General features: G+C 30.5%; 1 pseudogene; it reads left to right on the top strand.

The window, feature by feature from the left end:
• Positions 1–445: 445 nt before the first annotated feature.
• LOC120207376 lies at positions 446–4,440 on the top strand (annotated as a pseudogene).
• The last annotated feature ends 2,634 nt before the right edge of the window (positions 4,441–7,074 follow it).

Genomic DNA, 7,074 nt, shown 5'->3' with positions numbered 1-7,074 from the left:
AGTTTAAGTTATTATGTTGCAGAAATCTCTGTTGGAAGTCTCACTCAAAAACTAAGTGTACGATCCAGATCAATCTGGATTAATCAATAATAACCCTAAGGAACAGGGAGGACAAAATATTGTACGTTTTGTATTAAAGAAATAAATACTAAAAATTAGCATTGTTGGTAACTTGTACGGATGTTTCCTTTCCTGCTATGTTATCAACGTGAACTTCTGTTTTTATTTATTTTTCACGCAAATGATCATCGCAAGATTATGCCAATCATCGTTCCATAACCATGAACAACTCTCGGGATACAATAATCTTTTCTATAATTCAACAAATGAATATTTGAAATTCTAGTATGTAATTTGTAAAAAGTAAAAAAAATATCCTTAATTAAGAGAAATGAATAGTTTAAATTTATAATTCGTAACTTCTAAAAAAATGTTAAGGGCAAAAATGGATGACATTCGTGGATTTGGTAATTCAGAGGATTATCGGTAAGAGTTTGCTATAATGATTTCCCATATGTTTCAAACTTTTTAAATTAACGCATGTTCTCTGGTTGAAGTTCTAACTTTTTCTCCCAAATATTATAATAAGGGATAGACGAAGAATTAGCGGGATATTCACCTCAAAATTTTAAATTTTTATATAATTTAAATATTTTATATTTTGGATAAATTACGTGTTTAATATCTAAATTATTAGTTATGATCCATTTTAGTACCTATACTTTAATTTTTTTAAATCATACCTAACATTTATTTTTCGTTTCATTTTAGTATCTTGCCGTTAAAAACTTAACGACATTGTATTTTTATGGGTAAATTACATCATTCATCACTCAACTATCTTTGCACTCCTTTTTTGGTACTAAAGTTTGAAAATTTTCAATCTAACTACTCAACTTTTAAATTACTCATATTTTTAATCACTCTAATTTATTTTATTAATAATTTTTGTGACATGATTTTTTTATTATTTTATTAATATATAATTAAAAATAAAAAGAAATTCAAAAGTTAGTGTGATTAAATTAGAAGTAATTTGAAAGTTATATAATTAAATTAAACAATTTAAACTTTAGTGACCAAAATAGGAGTGAAAATATAGTTGAGTGATAAATGATGCAATTTACCCATAAAAAAGGTGTCACGTGCAAATCACCCTTAAGTTTTTAACGGCGATGAACTAAAGCAAAACAAAAATAAACGTTAGATATGATTTTAAATTTTTGAAATTTTGGGTACTAAAACGGATAAAAATTGATAGTTTAGGTATAACGTGTAATTTATCCTTATGTTTTTTTTATTAATCTATTTTCTTTTAAATTTTATAAATACATCCCTTTGAAATTATTTAAACTCATCGCCAACATAAAATCTTACACCCGTATGTAATGGTAATTACTGGTATTAATATTGTCAATTCTGTTCTTCAGAATTAAAAACGAGTTTTTCCCATTGACCGACATAAAATGAACCAATAAAATGTTCTGGGTGAAGTATAGTTAATTACTAGTATATATATGCACATACATAAATGCCTGGACCACTGAGAGAAAATACGCAAGAGCCAATCCTCTAGCTTCTTCCACTTCCTGCTAAATTATAATTTTCACAGACGTGTGAAAGTAGGCATTGCAATGTCTCAGAAGAGGTAACAAAGAACTAGTATATAAGTTTCTGAAGCAACTGTTAGTTTTAACAAATTTAATCTTCAAATTTCTAAAGATGATCATAAGTTTCATTTGCACGAATGCATAATCATCAAATTTCAGGCTTGAAGACAAGGTGGCGATTATAACGGGTGGCGCCAGTGGGATTGGAGCAAGTGCTGTTCATGTTTTCCATGAAATGGTGCCAAAGTTGTCATTGCTGATATCCAAGATAGCCAGGCCAAACCATAGCCGGCAAGCTCGGTGAAAACGTTTGCTTCATCCATTGCGATGTATCGAATGAAGACGACATCCGCAATCTCATCGACACCACCATCACCAAACATGGAAACTCGACATTATGTACAACAATGCAGGCATCATGGACCACCCAACAATCGGAGGGATTTTGGATGCTAAAAAATCTGACCTGGAAAAGATGTTTGAAGTCAACCTGATTGGTGCTTTCCTTGGAGCCAAGCATGCAGCAAGGGTAATGATACCCCAACGTAAAGGCTGTATTCTCTTCACCGCCAGTGCTTGCACTTCGATTGCAGGGCTTGCGTCCCACAGTTACGCAGCAACCAAGTATGGAATTCTGGGACTGGCTAAGAACTTGACGCCTGATTTGGGACAATACGGAATAAGAGTAAATTGTATATCGCCTTACGGCGTCGTAACGAGCTTTCCGGGATTACTGTAGACGAGATCGATTGTAGAACTGAAATTGAGCAATATGGGAAATCTAAAGGTGAAATTCTCAAGCCAGAATGTGTAGCCAAGGCCGCTCTATACCTGGCCAGTGACGAAGCAAATTATGTGAGTGGACTCAATCTCCTGGTCGATGGAGGGTACAGTGTGGTGAATCCAACCATGTTCAAGTTTCCTAATTTTGTTAATTAAGAGATCATTTATGTTACACGTGTTATAGTATTGAAGTGTCGTAGAAGTAAAATGTAGATACGAAGTGTCATAGAAGTAAAATGTAGATACAATAAGTTGTATTTATAATTTGATGAATGATAAAATTATAAATACTTATAAATTGATTTAATATTCAATATATAAAAAGAGTTAGTTATTCCTTAGAAATATGTTAACTTGTATTTCTTTCCATCCTATCATAAAATTTTATAACAAGAAAAAACTATTTTCTTAAAAGATCAAAACCATAATACCCAAGAATTTCAAGATATAAATGACATTTGGAAAGTTTACCATCCTTGTTGATTAATTAGAAACCAAGCAAACAAACCATTGACCTTTGGAAAGTTTACTTCCTTTCTAGTGATGCAAAATGTCTTTCGAACTATATAATCATATATGAATAAATCAATAAGGACACGGTAGTATTAATGTAAATAGGGGTAGGCATGGTCGGGTGAGCTAGGGTTTCGGCCAATTCGATTCGAACCGAAAAGTTTAATTAGACCCCCTATCAGAAATTTGACTCAACTCAAATTTAGGATAATTTCATTCGACCTGAAACTCAACCCACTTTTGAGATAAAACCCAACTCCGACTCCGATTTGAACCAAATAATATAAAATTATTAATTTTATTCAATAAAATAGAGACTTAATTGTAAAAAATAATATAAATAGAGGTATTATTCTAATTATCTCTAAATATATAAGGTATAATTATATTATTTTTCATATCGGATTGTGTCGGTTCGACTATTTTTTACCCTAAAACTGAACCGAACTTATCCTCTAAAAAGCCCGACCCGAACCCATAATTTAAAAAACCCCAACTCGATTGGGTCGAAACCTGTCAGGTTCGAGTCCCGTGCCCATCCCTACATGTAATTGATGTTGGATTAAAATCTGTAATTGTGAGCACATATGTATAATGTTATTTTAAAGTATGATACAAAATTAAGTGACTTATTATGTTACATGTGTCATATTATTATTGTGTCATGGAAATAAAGTACAAATATCATAAGTTGTATTTATAATTTGATGAGATGTAGAATTATAAATACTTATAAATTGATTTAATATCCAGTTTATAAAAAAATTTAATGGTCCCAAAATATAGGCAACTTGTCTTATGTTCAATGGGGAGTTTTACGAAAAGAGAGGAAACATATCTTCTTGAAAGATCAAAACCAAAATATTTAAGGTTTTAATATATTATAAGATTCACATACGCTTTTGCATTTAATATTATATTTTTTATGATTTGACATAAAAAATCGGATTGTATGATACTATTAGCTGATTGATGTACTAGTTTTATATAAATACAATAATTATTCAATTTCTAATTAGTTTTTACGTTTAATTTGATTATAATGTGGAAGTGATTGTATTGGTGGAAGTGTTGTTTGGTTGGTGCAACCAAAGTAATTGTTATGCAAAAGATATTGTAAACTTATGTTGCACTACAAATAATTTAATGAAATTTCATTTGAAAGGGTAAGTTTAACTTCTAGCTAACAAAATTTTATAACTTGAGATATAATATATGCACATACTTCCAACGAAATTCCACATTTTCAAGTCCTGAACTTTGAAAAAACTATATTTTAAACACTCTGCAACAAATTAAGGATAAAAAACCTCTAATTTCTAAAGCATTTTCTTGTACATTTTATATACGCAAGGCAATATTTTACTTAATTTGATATGCGTATCTAGACTCTAGATTAGATATGTAATAACATTATGATAATGTACGTGAAAAAGTATGAATTTAGCATACAGCCCACTTATTCTAGTTTAAAGAATTTTTGTGTCACTGGAGTTTGAGATCATTCAATATCATATTTACCTCTTCAATTTGATATTGTTTAGTTAATTTTCTTTTCAAATTTGGTGTTTATCATTGTAAATTTGATATTTACCACTTGTTCTAGCATACAATCCACTTTTTATGTACTTATACCGAAAATATAAATAAATAATTAGAAGTGAACTGAGAGATGTGGGGAGGGGGCGACTGTCCCCTAGAATTTTTTAGTTTTTATACAATTTATTTTTTTATATTTTGAATTGATGATCTATTTTCGTGCTCTAAAATTTTATAATTCGTCTCATGACATAAAATCATGTATACATCCCTGTAAACAACATATACTTTTAGAGACAAGTACATCCTATGTATATAAATCATGTTCAAATGAAATTTTTGTCACTAAACTTTCAAAATTTTTAAAAAAATGACAATTAAAATATTTTAACGGTTAAAAAATATCATTGTTACATTAAATGTCGTTAAGAGATGATATGACATAATAATTTAATGATTAATATCTTTTTTGGCCGTCAAATGCAACTAAACTTTTATTTTATTATTTTTAAATAATAATTTAAAAAATCTAAAAAAATTCAAAAAAATATAAGAAAATTTATATTTTTCAAATTGTCAAAATATTTTAAATTCCTCCACACTTTAAACTCCCAAAAGAGACTAGAGACCTCACAAAATATTTTTCCCTATACAAAGACTGCATAAACATCATGGGGTCCTCACATACAAAATTGATAAGAGTCATTACCTGCAAGGTCAACAGGGGACATTAAACAGTTTTACATCTTTTTATCGATCAGTGCCTAGCAAATAAAATCGTCCACGGCTCGAGAGCCTTCATCCTCGGCATAGTCCAAAAGTTTGGCAAGCCATTGAGGGGTTATACAGAAATATTCTCTAGAACCACCCATTATGTCTATGACCTGTCGGATGAGTAAACGGTATCTGCGTACATCTCGAGTTCCGCCACGAGCCTTTGAGGTACCCCTTGATGGATAGTCAAAAAACAAAGATCAATCAGTTATATGAGATAGCCAACATATACGTTGAAATAGAAGAAATGAGGTCTGTCACCACCACTAACCACATTTAAACCTCCCCACGCTCATACTAGTAGAACCAGCAGACTAGGAGAAAATAAGAAAGAAGAAGAAGGAATATTTATATGATTTTAGTGGTAACCAAACAATCTCAGCAATAAACAAGGAATAAATGCATGTAAGTACCTTCGTTCCAATGCATCAAGACAGATCCAGCCATAACAGACTTAAATTTTTTATTTTATTTAGTAAAATAATAATCTTTTTAGAATCTTTCCATAAAGTAGTGAGGTTTAGTTCTGTCTTAAAATGGTTTTAATATTACGGTAATGTGTACTGTTCATAAAAGATGAAACATCAGTCGACAAAGAATAAAAGCCCTTCTTTTTTAAAACCAACCAATTGGATAACAAAATTGTGAATGAAATGCTTGCCCACACATCTCGGAAGTCGGCAGAAACAGGAATAATGTAACCTTGTTGTTTTAACCTAGAAAAATGCTTAAAGTCGTGCTTTTGGGAAATAGCCTTTTTATCTATGATGGGTGGAATATTGAAGCCCATGCCACTAACCACATTTAAATCTCCCCACGCTCATACTCGTAGAACCAGCAGACTAGGAGAAACCCGAGGCCCCCCCAAGGTTTGACGATTACTTGAGTGTGAATAAGGGAGAAGGTTCTTCTCCTCTAGAAGTAGAGATGACAGGTGTCAAAACTGTCCCCGCCGACCTTTTAGGGCTTTCTCGAGATCAATCCGACTTAATATTGGGACATGTCGGTTTTTAAATAAATAGACAAATTTAGAGTCGTCATCGACTTTTGAGTTAGGTAAGTCGAATACTTGAAAATACCTTTTAAATAATTTTAAAAGATAAAAATTGACCGGCGTTTGACCAGGGATTCATTTTGAAAAGGTTTGGGAGTCGGTTACGTGTGGGGAAGGATTAGCACCCCCACAACGCCCAAAATTGGGACTTACACGATTATACGTCATCTTAATATTAAAATTGGCAAATTCGAATAATATTTAAATTATGATATTTGTTTTTTAGAAAAATAAACAGGGATATTATTTTATACGAATAGTCCTTAGAAATACATTCATTGTCAGTTAAGGCGTGATTCTATAAATTACTTGAGTAAAATAATATTTAAAAATATTATAATTAGTAAAAATTAACAAATATATAAATAAAGAATTAAAATAATAAATATAATAAATTTAAAGATTAAATTATAAAACTACAAAATATTAAGTTCACAACTGCAAATATCTCATACTTTAGGTACTACAATTGTAAATAAACCAATAATAAAAATAAAAATTAAAAATGTTAAAGTTCATGGATTAAATTGCCAAACATCGAAAGTAATAGCCATAAACATAAACATCATAAAATTGAGGTACTGGAATGGTAATTTAACCCTAAGTATTATTCAGGATTAAAATATAAATTATTAAAATGATAGGGACTAACTCGGGTATTTCACACAAAACTTATATAAATACAGTTAGTGACTAAAATAGAAATAAAATAAAATTCGTAAGCCAAATTAAAAGATGTGGAAATTAATTTCAGTGACCAGAATGTAAAGATACAAAGTCTGAAAGATTGCGAGAATGATT

The sequence above is a fragment of the Hibiscus syriacus genome, unplaced genomic scaffold (assembly GCF_006381635.1).
Source record: "Hibiscus syriacus cultivar Baekdansim isolate YM2019G1 unplaced genomic scaffold, ASM638163v2 tig00014673_pilon, whole genome shotgun sequence".
Classification (NCBI taxonomy): domain Eukaryota; kingdom Viridiplantae; phylum Streptophyta; class Magnoliopsida; order Malvales; family Malvaceae; genus Hibiscus; species Hibiscus syriacus.
The sequence above is the reverse complement of the archived record's forward strand: the minus strand, read 5'-3'. Positions and strand labels throughout refer to the sequence as shown.